Source organism: Ictalurus furcatus, chromosome 12 (assembly GCF_023375685.1).
Source record: "Ictalurus furcatus strain D&B chromosome 12, Billie_1.0, whole genome shotgun sequence".
Classification (NCBI taxonomy): domain Eukaryota; kingdom Metazoa; phylum Chordata; class Actinopteri; order Siluriformes; family Ictaluridae; genus Ictalurus; species Ictalurus furcatus.
This window is the reverse complement of record NC_071266.1, coordinates 2,091,088-2,105,688: the sequence shown is the minus strand read 5'-3', so window position 1 is coordinate 2,105,688 and position 14,601 is coordinate 2,091,088. Positions and strand designations below refer to the sequence as shown.

Below are 14,601 nucleotides of genomic sequence, written 5' to 3'. Positions count from 1 at the left end.
AATAAAATCTAAATCTTACTAAAAATATAAATTAACATGAAAAGCAAACATGCATTAGATATTAAGACTTTTTTTTGTGTATTTTGACACAAAAATTAAAAATAAAATGCACTTAATCCTCTGCAGTTTGGTTCTCAGATGAATTTATTCATTTTTAAAGATGTTTATATATTTATACTGAAAAACAAATCAAATATATTGATTATAGCTCAAGTGCAGCGTTGCAATATGAAGGGATTTTTATATTGACTTGAGTTGATATTTTAGATTAAATCTATACAAAACAGGCTGAGATTGTTTAATAAAAACAGATCTCCCTATTCTCTCCCTATTCTCTCCCTCTTTCTCAATGTCTTCTCACACTAAACTGCTCTTCCGGTCAGCGACAGGCAGGCTGGGCTTCTTTTTGATCAGAAACCACTACCTCTGGCAAACTCTGTAGGTAAAACAAAAGCTCATTTTACAAATGAGCTTCACTGATTAATATTATGCTGTGCTCCATTCAAGTCAGAGCTCTGTGTAAGCTGCCACTTATATGGGACACAGCATTAGTTTTATTTACAACAAATAATGACTGTGGCTGTGTGGCATGACCAAACATTATAGGTTTTACATGTCAGCTGCTATATTTTACTTCCCTGAACTGTGCAACTGTGAAATAATGTGTGAAACCTAACTAATTAGCCAGCTAGCTAGCTACCATTCAACACTGCTTAGCCTAGGTAACTAGCTATTAAATTAACTAGTGTGTTGTAGCTAACTAGTTTCCTAATGTTAGTCAAAGAGAAGATAAGTGACAGTAACACTAATGTCCTTTGAGACATTAGTTAAAGTGTTGAATAGGTACTTACCATCGAAGCGTAAGTGGTCGAGGACGATAGAAATGCACTGTCTGTACACCTGCCATTACCAGATGCACTAGAAAGAAATTTTTACGCAAGTCTGAATTTCAAACAGACCAACTCAGCTGATGGAGTGCTCTGACATAGATCAGAGATGACTGACTGGACAGGGGCACTTCAGGGGCCAATCAGATTTCAGCGGGGCCTGCCAGAGAACGTTCTGTATAGGTTTGCTTTAGGTTGTTACAAAAAAAAACCTCCCTGCAACGTTCCTAGAACATTATTACTTGGTCCACCACCCCCCCCCCCCCCCCCAAAAAAAATAACCAAACAGGAACCATATATTAACGTTAGGAGAACATTCTGTGTTTGCTGGGAATGCTCCCTCAAGAGGATGGTTTTCGCGCGTGGATAATGTTCTGTGCACACGTATCACGTCCACATGCCTGGTTTATATGTGCATTGGTTTTGAGACTAATTATAGGCCATAGGGGAATTCAAATAAAAATGCACCAATGACAACAAAGAATCACAAAAAAACATGCGATATAGTTAAAGGGGAAGCTACCACATGAGTAGATTAGGGATTTCTGTAGTAGCAAAACAAGTGGGTATTCCGAGGGTATACGCTAATATTGATCCATAGAAGTTGTTATATGCAAAGGGCCCTGGGGAAAAAGTAAGCATACAGCATATAGGTGCGTATGGCCCTGAATACACTACTGTTATGCAGTAGTTTTTGCAGAAATCCTGGTGGATGCTCTGAATTAAATTGAAAAAGAGTGAGATGGCATTGACATTTCAGCCTTACGCCTGGTATTTGCGTTTTCCTGTCATGATGCTGAGAAGGGGGATCATGGGTACATGTGGTACACAGAGATTCTAGCATGAGCTAACTATACATTGTGCATGTCTGTGTTACTATACATTGCATGAAAGATGATAAAACTCGCCCTGAACTGCGAGTTTTATCATGGAGGAGAAATGTTATTAAAGTGTGGATACTGTTCTAATGAACATAAATGAATAATACAAGTGAGTTAATAACTGTGGACTTAAACACTAGCTAAATTGAAGTGCTTTAGTAGCCGCTCATATACTCAATAAGGACGTCTGAAAGCGCTTCAGAAATGCTCAGTTTATAATCAATATGCTAAGGTTTCTTTCCCCCAGTACTTTTCAAAACAAAGTTATGCCTGGGTTATATTCTATTTATTTTTCCTACAGAGAAACATGGAACCCATCTTTGTTTGGGCCCTTCCTTGCTGTCTAATTCTGTAAATTCGGATTTCATTCACGCAACACTACCCCTTACAGGACATGCTCATGTTATGTGCAAGTATGACTTCACCCTGTGCCATCGTCCATATACAATGATCATAAAGGTATAAATCTGCCTTTAACCAAAGTGACATCTAGTTTATTATATCTATGGTCACAGCACTCCTGGCATTAGTTCTCTTTTGATAAATCAATAAAATTGACCTTTTGGAAACGATAATACTTGGTAGTTATTTCTTGTTCATATGCCGGCAGTCCATTTAAAATTATTTCAACAGCACTTTGTATCTTTTTAGGGCGGCTGTGGATCAGGTGGTAGAGCGGGTTGTCCACTAATCGTAGGGTTGGCGGTTCGATTCCCGGCCCAAATGACTCCACATGCCAAATTGTCCTTGGGCAAGACACTGAACCCTAAGTTGCTCCCGATGGCATGCTAGTGCCTTGCATGGCAGCTCTGCTACCATTGGTGTGTGAGTGTGTGTGAATGGGTCAATGGGTGAACACAGTGTAAAGCACTTTTGTAGAACTACTATGGTTAAAAAAGCGCTATATAAGTGCAGTTCCCATTACCATTAATCATCTTGTTACTTTCAAATTAATTTTCTCCACTTCAACTCGACCATCCAACATGCAGAAAAACACTTTAATGAAGCAAAAAGTGATAGAGCAACTCAGCATACTCAGCATATGTATGTGTGTGTGTGTGTGTGTGTGTGTGTATATATATATATATATATATATATATATATATATATATATATATATATATATATATATATATATATATATATATAAAAAATATAAGGTGAGAATAAAACAAAGCAAACGCAATCCTGGTCTCGCCAACCCCTTTTTTTTTTAATTTTTATTTTATTGTATGTTGCGTCCCGACCTAGACCAGGTTGTAACAGACTTGGGAGATCATCTGGGATGTGATGAGAGAGGAAGCTCTCTCACTCTTTATATAATTCCAACAAATTTTTGCACTCCTTGTGCAATAAGTGAGCGAGAGCAACAGCTCGCGCGGTGGCCGACCAACACGGCTCTGAGTCTTTCTGGCACTCGCGTGACACGCGTATTGTTGAGGTTTCAAACCTTCGCAGCACGATATTAGCACCTCGGCGTTACTGTAGCATCGATTTGGGAAAAATAACCGGATTGTCCAGATAAAATACAGCCCGTTTTTGCACGTGTCATGGAGGGCCAGAAAGACTCAGAGCCGTGTCGGTCGGCCACTGCGCGAGCTGTGTAGTTGGAAATCGTCTGGTTATTTTCTGGGCAAGCAAATGATGAATGCGTTCTGCAGAAATTTTTTTTACTTTCCCCAAATGATGGTTTACTTCTTTGAATGTGTAGGACTGAATACTACAATATCTTTATTAATTAGACGTTGCAAAATGTTTTGCAGCCGGAGAACCTATTCCTCATTAAATGTTCTGCCCTTTAAAAATTTAATTGCCAGTTATGTAGGCCATCTTGCTTTCCAGGATTTCACGGCCTGACACTACTTACTAGGGCTGCACAATTAATCGAATATCGATCGCGATTACGATTTTGACTGCCCACGATTAAATGAACATGATCGACTGCGATATTGATGTTTAAAGTTTGTCCTCCGCTCATAGAAAACTCCGCTGCAGATCAAATCAAGCGCTTAAACTTACAGCTAGTCACATAGAGCGGCGCAGGGATGACGTCATTTTGTAATGCCAATACCCGGAAACAGTCATAGCATTTTAGCGCTCAAGCTGCTAGCTTCGCTTCGGAAATCATGACACTAACATGTTGTTAAATTGCACTACAGAGGTTGTCGGGGACATTAAACGTCATCACGCCGAACAGGAAAAAACTTTGCAGATAAACTCAGGGCGCTACAGTGCGACCATTTCACTCGTGTTTGCAACTGGAAAGTACTTTGTGCGACTGTGAATAGATATTTTGGTATACCGGTGCGGTGACCTGTTCGGAGTTGTATAATACAAACGGAATAAAAACTACAGGAAGTCCAAAATGCATCTACACTGTGCAACAGTTACTTTCACACTGCTTTTCATCTCCTCAGTCAAGTGTGTAACAAGTGTGTAAATACTGCAAAGAAGCCATTATGATGACGAGAGTAACTCTGTACATCATCTGCCTCAAATTCCCGATCTCACGAACCTTTTATTGATCCCGCAAAATGACCTCAACTTGTGACCTGCTCATGTAGACACAGCGGCGTCGGGCAGCGCCAGTAAATGAATAATAATGCTAATGCTACAAAGTTTACTTCAAACTTCTTTATTAAATAATTCCTCACCAAACATAATAAAGAGTAGCAACTGTTCAGTCTGTAAACATACAGCACGCTGCCGCTCTCCTTCCACACCAACTCACAGCGCATTCACTTCTTTTAAACTCAGGGTTGCCACTTAGAAAAGTCAACTCCAGTTTCCATGTTCTGATTTAATCCCCCAGCACTGTACTGGGGAAACCGATTTAAAAGGAACAACTGATAAACAAAAATAAAACTACTAAAATGTAAAGACAGAAAATGTGCTTAGTTATAAATAAATCATTTAATTTAAAAAAAGATATTATAATAACTTAATAAAATATAAATAAAATGAGATATGAAAATGTTTACTTACTATGGGTTGCATTTAATATCAATTTGACATTAAGCTTAGAAGGCTATTAGCCTTTTTCCTAATATGGAGCATTTTTGTGTTAGTCTACTTTTAATTAGAACTCTTTATTGTTTAAGATATTTAGAAATAAATATTTTATGCTTGTTTATTTATCAATTAACCAACAGTATTCCTCATTGCTATTATTTTAATTCAATTAACAGTGACCATGAGCAGAGAGCTTACATTTAACTATTTATGAAGGACCTCCTGATTAAAGCTTAAACAAAAAAAAAAGATTGGTATCTGGATCGGTTTCGGTCGTTAAAATCCTGATCGGTGCATCCCTAATGAACACCATTAAACTAAAGCGCTTTGCATCTGACTGGTAAATGAACTCACCCAATCACATCCTACATGAGATTATTCAGATATATACACAATATACACAGAGCGGGTCGAGAACTGACTCCAGCCCAGAACCATGACAGTGGAAAATGTCTAATAGTGTAGCTTTAAATATATTTAAGAGGAGCAGACTTCAAACACTGAACATTGAGTTTTATTGTATTTGTTTACAAGGTGGAACAGGTTAACGGTTGTTGTTTTTTGCATACAGTCTGTAAAATTAACTGAAAATATTACATTTAGTTTATCAGAAGGTAAATTAATGTGTCATGGCTCACAAAATGTTCCTAAATTCTGTCATAATTGACAAGCTCAAGTTTTGTCATGTCTGCTTGTGTGTTATAATGTGGCACATTAATGTTACCATCTCTAAAATAAATAAATAAAAAACTAAACTTCAACCGTGCTCCAAAATTTTTGACTGTGCTCCTAAATTTTTGCAATTTTGTAATTGTAAAGAAATTGTTACCGTAGAGCCCTGAAACTGGTTCAGGTATGCTGTGCGCAATTCCCCCACAAAAAAAACGTAGATGAAGATTCATCCGCAGAGTAAATCCGTATTATGGCAAATGTTTTAAATCAAGTTTGGAAAATTTGTTGGAAGCTTGGTGATGGTGACGTTGAAGTTGAGTGACCGTGGTGTAGTTCGTTTATAGCGTACGGTTAGCTTTTTATTTCTGGCGATTGTATTTAGTTTTCAAAATTCATAAACGTTGTGTTCATATGTGAAAATGATCTTGATGGACAAAACATGTTAGATTGTAAACTTTTGTTGATCACAGAGTTTATTTTTTGCAATAATCCCAAAGTCTATGCGAAAAAGCTATTGTGTTTTTGTCGAGGGAACCGGTGTGATGATAACTTCCGGGTTTCGGTACAAAATGACATCACCCCTCCACCACTATTGGGTGATTTGGTTGCGTCTCTCCTCCTGTAAACACTGTTGTTGCCTTTTCTGCATAGGTCTGAATTGTTTTCATTTGGTTGATGGTATTTTTTATTTTTACTTATCCTATATTTTGAGTACAGTTTTATTTATATTTTGCTTCTACGAGATGATGCACTTTAAGGACCGGTTGTATTTGATGTAAAGATTTGTACATTAGCAGTAATGTAGCACAACATGGAGGTGAAAGCAGCGGTCTGTTTATTTAAATGTGAAAGTGCAATAAAAATATGTTGTCCCTAAAATCAATAAATAATCGTGATAAATAATCGAGAGCTCAATATTGATCAAAATAATCGGGATTATCATTTTGGCCATAATCGTGCAGCCCTAGTACTTACAGAACATTACCTTGCTGTCTTGGTCATAAATAGCCTAGGCTAATCTTTAACCCATTGTGTGTTAACTCGGCAGATTTTTCTGTCAACTGAGGAGGAGGCTGCCCCGTCAGCTGCGATAACACTGGAGCTAACACTGGCCGTATCCAGTGAAACATTAAATCTTGAGGGTGACTCGTCATCCTATAAACAGGTGTCTTTTCTCAGTGGATGACGTGCCAGGATGTTGGCTTGTCGAGGTAACATTTAGAACTGTGAAAAATATACTTTTGTTGTTTCTTATAATATTTAATTTCGTCTGTCATTTAGCTTATAATGCTACCTCACACGGTTCTTTGATAGCATGTCCTTGGCAATGCAATTGTATACGTGCAAATGAATTAATATTTGTTTGCACAGAATATTTTTTAATGGCAAATGGAAGCAAAACTGTCACAGTGATATAGTCTAGGTGAAATTCGAAATATACATGCATTACAGCACAAAATTGTGGTTCTTATGTAAAAACTGCTAAGTGATCAATAACTGTTTTAGATCAATGTTTTCAGCTCATGATGAGGAGAGAAAGTGGCATATGGCTCCTTACTAATAATTTGAGTGCTTATCATTTACAAACAATCTGTGGTGGTTGAAAGAGGGCTACAGGTATTACCATATAATTTCTTAACTTGGCACCATGTTCTCAAAAATAAAAACTGACAGACAGTAGTCATCAGCTAATATTTTTAACTCAAGTCCATGTTAATGTTTTAAAAGCAACATTTGTCTGCTTCGTTGGTGAAGGTTGGTCATGGTTATATATTTCTTTATAACTACAACATGTGCAGTAAATAAGAGCATGTGAATATTAGGAGCTCCTCTGACAGACTCCTGTACCATGAACTTGCACAAGCTGGTTACTAATGCAGCAGTCTGTCACCTTCTTTACAGTTGGATGTTATTACCTAGTAATCAAAGACTTGGTCTTATTGACTGCATTGAACTTCATTCATAATGGTGTTCAACTGGACTAGATGAAACCAGGCCTGATTACTGCAAACCATGTTCAATCAAATCAACAGGGTTGGGAGCGTTACTTTTAAAAATGTATTCTGTTACAGTTACAAATTACTTCATAAAAAATGTAATCAGTAACATCAACAAAGTATCACAATATGAAAGTAATGTAATCTGATTATTTTTGGATTACTTCAAGGTCACATATGTAAATACAGTCAAGAGAAAAGCAATATGATCTAAAACACGTTCAATGTTTGGATTGGTTTTAATAAAATAAACAAGTAAATAAATAAATAAATAAATAAAAGAGCACTGTCCTGATGCAGCTAACATTATATCACAAAAGTTGGGTGACCATATTCTGGTTTTCCAAAAAGAGGATGCCTTTTTTTCTTTCTCTTTTTTGTCTTTTCTTTTTTTGGGGGGGCGGGCTTAATAGCGTTCATAACAGTGTTACTATGAATGCAGACTTCAATACACTGAAAAAGACACACTGTTAGCATCACATACATATTCATAAATAAAACTAGTTTCACTCTGCATACGTTTTACATTTTCCCTGCATTCCATGTCCATGGAATAATATAAAATATTAGACCCCACGAGTGTACCTTCTGCCATCATTTACCCATTTGAATGGCCATGTAATACGAAGCAATGCGATAACATGAAATTAAAAATGACCTTATTTGGCCATGGACATTATTTCGACTCAGGACAGCTGTCATTTGCTGCTATTGTCAAGCAATTGTTTGATGCCGTACACAACAGCGCTTTTGCTGAGAGTAGGCTAATGGTTTAGAGGCAGGAATTTGGCCAATAGTTGCTGCAAGTCTTTTATAATTGACCAATTGGTGTGCGAGAAGGCGGGAAATACAGAGAGGGCTTAAAGCAATGCAAACATGTACATACATGATATAGTATTAGACCATAAGTACATAATAATGAAACTAAAGCCGAATCTGGGACATCCGGGAAGGTGCCGTGCCTCCGGTGAACACCGGAGGGTGCATGCACCAGAGGTATAAGGCCCTATTGTTTTCGGCTTGTTTATTATTAGGGCCCGAGCACTGAAGGTGCCGTGTCAGCACCGGAGGTGCAGGGCCCTATTGTTTTTCCGGTGTTTATTATTATTATTAGGGCCTGAGCACCAAAGGTGCCACGCCTCCGGTGAACACTGGAGGGTGCATGCACCAGAGGTACAGGGCCTTATTGTTTTCGGCATGTTTATCATTAGAGCCCGAGCACCGAAGGTGCCATGCCTCCGGTGTCCACCTGATGGCGAATGCACTGGAGATGCAGGGCCCTACTGTTTTTCTGGTGTTTATTATTTTTATTTTATTTTATTTTTATTTTTTCATGCATTCGTGTGATTTTATGGGCCTAAACATAAACGAAAACTCACGAAACTTGGCAGACGCATAAGAACTGGTGAAAATGTAATAGTTCTGTAGGGCATGGGCGTGGTCAAGGAGCTCCATAGTGCCCCAGAATGCAGGCAATGGTCGGTATGAAGTTGCTCCGATGTGCACGAGATTTACCATAGTCATTGCTCTCATCAAGTGCGACAAAGTTCACATGGTTTTATCTGACTCTGCCCAACAGGAAGTTGGCCATGTTGGATGAAAAGTTTCCCACGGTGTTTTGAGAGACTTAACATGGCAGAAAATCCAGGAAACTTTACATATGAATTTGTCTTATGAAATTAATCGATGTGATGTTGGATTTTATCATAGTTGTGCCTCATAGGCTCCATAGCGCTCCCTACATTTTAAATGCACATTTGACACCTTTGGGATGCTCGAAAACTCAGGATATCTGGCATACTTATTAAAGTATGGCAAAATGATACATTTATTTGGTCATTTAACTTAGGTGTGGCAAAATGCCTCGATACACCTACAAAATTTCACCGATGTGCACCTCGTGCTACGTTTCACCTACATGTACAAAATTCGGTAAACATGTGTAAGATGCCAATATGTACAAAAACTTCTCTTGAACCCATGCACTAAACTCAACAGGAAGTCAGCCATTTTGATTTTTCTCTTAAATTTTTGCTCTGTTTTTTGCCATTTCCAGGCCTCGTTCTTTAACGTACTCCTCCTAGAGCTTTAATTAGATCGGCATCATATTTGGTCAGTCTCATCTAAAGGCATTGACGACGCTAAATTGCAAAGCTTTTTAGGTTTCACGGCGTGGGCGTGGTGCTCTCACAAATTTCGGCGTTTCACCATGAAAAATGAAGTTGTTATAACTCAAACACAGAATGTCCAATCTTCTCCAAACTTCACATGTTTGATAAAGGTCCCGGGCAGAAGACATGCCAAGATTCAGTAATAGTCATAGCGCCACCTTCTGGCAACAGGAAATGATACATTTTACATCATGATACACTCCTAACAACATGTAAGTGCTAAAAAGTGCTAAAAAATTTTTTATGTCATTCCCCTGGCAGAGCAGCCCCAATGTGCACCTGGGTGCGAGGGCCCTTTCATCACTGTGTGCAGATTTAATCTGGTGTGTGTCTGTGTGTATTGGGTTCTTTTCAGTCTTATATAATTGGACAAACTGTTGTAGGTTTTAGTCTGAAGTTTATATTTGTAACACTCAGTTTGGATTTTATTTTAAATAAACGAAAAATGGTACTGAAAGTTCACCCCCATCCGATTAATCAATTAATCGGGAAAAATTGCCAACCAATCGATTATGAAAATAATCGTTAGTTGCAGCCCTAGATCAAATGAATTTATTGAACTAATCACTTATGTAAGTGGTCTGGAATACCTCTTGCCTCATTATATTTGAGGTGTTAATGAATATTTATATGCACAGGAATGTGCCTTCGCTGCAGAATATATCCGGTTGGTGAGAAAACACGAGTGAAGAACCATACTCCATACACCACCTACTCCATGCTCTATGTCCAAATTAAAACCTGGACCATGTTCTGTTGTTGGATGTTCTTTCAGGCCAAGAACAAACTTGCTTTCAGGAGTTACAATGCATCAATGTTTAAAAGACAAGGCACAGTGAAACACTTGGATTGTAGCAGATGGCTGTATACCTGCTAGCAACTCTAGAATCTCTAGTGCACATTTTATCTCAACTTAAACGAAATATTACATACTCAGGTAATACTGCATACCTGTTGCATCACATGAGTCATCACCAAACCAAATCAGACATTTAAAATAATATGACCTGCATGTTTCATCCTAAACAAGTGAATACTCAGCAGTGCATTCATTTGTCAAACAAGAAAGCTAACCAACTAGCTAGCTCACAGAGCCATACACATACAGCATCCACTTGCAGCTTCTCCTTCCTTCTTATCAGTGAACCATGTTGAGTAGGTTTTAGACAGTGTTTGACTGCTCCAACGTGACCATACACAATACAGATGCCATCAGCATTTCTGCTAAGAAAGCAATTGTAAGCATTCAAACAATGATAAGCTTTCCCTGTCCCTGTGGTGCAAGCACACTACCTATCAACAAGCTAAAAATAGAGATCACATAAAGGCACTTCAGATAAAAGTCCTAAGTTGGCAGAAAAAAATAACTTTTTAATAATAGTAAAATAAAAGTATATTTTTTGATTGATCATTTATTGTTAATTTTTGTATCTTGTTTGTTTGGTTTTTGGGAGACTCAAGAAGTACGAGCTAACCACCTGCCTAGTAACCTAATAATTTACACCTGCCTAGTGCCTAATATTTAATAACCTTGTTTTCTTACCTCATTGAAACATGTATACCGGCTCAACGTGTACAGTTGGATCAGAGCAGGACTGATTTTTTTTTCTCTCTGAACTCTATATGTAGTGACAAAATTTTCTAGGCAACTCGTGTTCTAATTCAGCTTTTACTTCCTTTCATTTCTTTTGTGCAATTTTTGACAGCACATAAAATATGATTATATGAGCACAAGTTATCCAAAATGCCACACAACCAGATGATTGTGTAAATAAAGCCTTTATTAATCTCTCTGGTTGGACTGATTTTTGTTTAATATTGGCTTGTATATTTGGGTTTGTTTTTTAAATGGCATTGTTTTGTGTTGGCTAGGGTAGTGTTATTGTAAGTGGACATCTGGGGCTTAATTCCTGTAAGCCCATCTATGGGACCATCCATGCCAGACCAATCATTCCTAATAATTTAACATAATCCCTAGAGTATAAGTTAAAGAACTGAACTTACCAAATCTTTGACAATATCCTTCATGTATAACTTGGAACCTTATGTCCCTGCTTTTACTATCCTAACCTTGCAAACCTGACAGTTTGCAGACTCTTTGGACAAATTTAAGAAAACTGAATAAAATGACAAAAAGCTCTTGTGTAGTTTAGCATGTACACAGATATAATCCTTCCTTTTGACTTTCTGTCTCTTTTGACAAATCTATCACTCACCTTTTTTCTCTTATATCCTGTCAGCCTCCATTATCATCTCTCATTTTTCTGTCTCTCTGCTCTGCCTGTTGTTTTTTCACTTGCCTGTCAACATTCCCATCCTAGTAATACAGGTATAGGTCTCTTTCACAATTTTATTTTATTTTTTTAAATCAGTGTCTTTTAAAACAATATTCTTTTTTTTTTTTTCAATTTTACTTTTCTGTGTAAGAGTCAAAAATACATTACAGAATTAAAAGAAAAATTGGAGACCCTCAGTCCAGCTCACTTTCTACAAATTTCACAATAAAATCGTAATATTTACAGAACCTGAATTAGTCACATCAAACGAAAAATAATAAAATAAATAAATAAAGGTGAGAGCAAACAAAAGAATATATGTTTGTATGTATAAATGTGCATAAAAATGCACAAAAAAAAACCAAATAGGGTACAGTCTAGTGACAACTTTGCATAATTACAGTGTTTAATTTACAACAATAATCCATAATTACATCTATTATATAATTATTATTTCTCAATTTTCCACAAATTCCTTCCATCTTTTCCCCAACAGCCCTTTTTGCTTTTTTAATTTTAAAGAAACGGTAAGGATTTTAAAAAATAATTATATAAAAATAAAATATATAATATAATATATTTCAATTACAATTGCTTTCCAGTCTTCTATGGGGGGTGAAGTAGGTTCAAGCCATTTACAAGTGAGACCATTTTTAGCTGCAACCAGAAATATTCTCCATAGGTATGTATAATTGGTTTCATGTAAATCCAGACTTCCAAATATAAGACATAAAATTGGAATGGAATTTTTATATTTAATATAGCCTCTAATGTCCTGTGTATATCTTTCCAAAATATGTGAATAACTGGACATGCCCAGTCATTCCAACATCCTAATTCTATTTCACTATGGCACTTTTGAGCCAGTGAAATAAAAAATCTACATTTTTCGAGGCGAATAGCATCCATTGGTGGGAGCCTGTGGTTTCCCATTGGGATCTACATGGTTTTTAACAAAGCCTCTTTTGTTATAGTCATGTTTCCTTCCTTCTCCTATTTAATTATGAGATAAGAGGTGGATTCTGGTCTGTGGTTTTGAAGACAATATTAAAATTTAGAAATAACCTTACTAATGGAAGTAGCCTTATATGCAGACAGGAGCATCTTCACAAAATCATTTTGTTCCCCTTCTTGTTCACTGTTGAGTTGAAGTGGTGTCTTATTTGAAAGTATCTATAAAATTCATGATTACCCAACTCGAACCGATTCTTAAATTCTTGTAAGGTTAAGAAAATATTGTTGCTTGTGATTTTATTTGTACCCAAAATAATACGATGTAACTCCTTTCTTAATCCATTTCTTAAAAACTTTGTCTAAAGTATTAGGGGTAAACTTTGTATCATATACACACCACCTCCCTATTTTTTTAATATTTCCCATATTTCTAGTGTAGTAGTAATCCACGGATATTCTTTACTTATATGGGTTCTTAATAGGTTATCATCTGCAACTACTGCTTGAATTGGTACTTCAGAGAAAAGAGAAAGTTCAATTTGTTTCCGCCTAGCTTTGTAGCTTGGGTTGCACCAGCAAACTATGGGTCTTAATTGGGCAGCTATATAATTGTCTTTTAAGGGGGGGAGGACCAAGCCACCCCTTTCTTTAGGTATCTGGAGTGCTTTATGTCGAATTGTGGACTTTTTTTTACCTTCCCAAATAAACCTCATAATTCATTTGTCCTAATCTTTAAATTGTTCTTCTGAGATCTTTACTGGGAGTATCTGAAAAAGATATAAAAGCCTCCGGAGCATATTTATTTTAATATCCACTCTCTCCCCTAAATTCAAAAAAGGGATAACAATCCGCCTCTGGATATCTGCTCGAAGGTTACTATTTAAATGTCTATAATTTACATCTAACAAGGTGCTAGTATCTTTTAGGAAGTATATTCACAAATATTTTACTATATCTGCATTATAATTAATGCTATATTTTGCCCTTTTTTCTTCTGATGGAATAAAATTGTAGCACATGACCTGTTTTTTTTTTTTTTTTTTGCACATTTAGTCTGTATCCTGATAAAGTACCAACTGTATCTAGCAGATATTGCTGGGTCTCTCAAGTACATCATAACATCGTCTGTGAATAACGCTATTTTATGTTCATCTTCACCCATCTTTATCCTGCTAATATAATGATTTTGCCATATCCATTGACTAAGGGATTCAATATAGAGAGCAAAAAGAAGGGGGGAGAGAGGGCGGAGAGAGGGCACCCCTGTCTCTTGCCTCTTTCCAGATTGCAGAAATTACTTTAATTCTTGCTCATGGTTTCGAATATATTAACTAAAACAATATTCTTAACACTTCTTTGGGACAAGAAGCAAAGTAACTGTTAGCAACACACAAAAGTAAAAAGAAAAGTGATGCTACTAGTGTTTGAATTGTTGTCCTTGCGTAACTCAAGGGAGGAACACCCACCACAGAGTAGTTTGAGTGGCACAAGGATAGAAATCTGGTAATGTAATCAAACTAAGTAGCATGACAAGCTACTTAGCTGTGGTAATACAGATGTGCATAGGGAGGAAATGTGCCAGGAGAGGGTTGTTGAATTTCTCCAGCTGTAATACTTACCTTATGGTGCTAATGCATTAGATGTAGCATGTTGTGTGTTGGGTCTTTTAATGAAATGATGGCAACAATCAGTGCCCTCCCCTAATACTGGCACCCTTGGTAAATATGAGGAAAGAAGGTATGAGATTCCAT

At 36.9% G+C, this 14,601-nt stretch overlaps 1 protein-coding gene across 4 annotated transcripts in view; it reads left to right on the top strand.

Annotated features, from left to right (window-relative positions):
• kdm6al (lysine (K)-specific demethylase 6A, like) overlaps positions 1–14,601 on the top strand; it is a 200,661-nt gene that overhangs the window by 84,636 nt on the left and 101,424 nt on the right. The window lies entirely within an intron of this gene.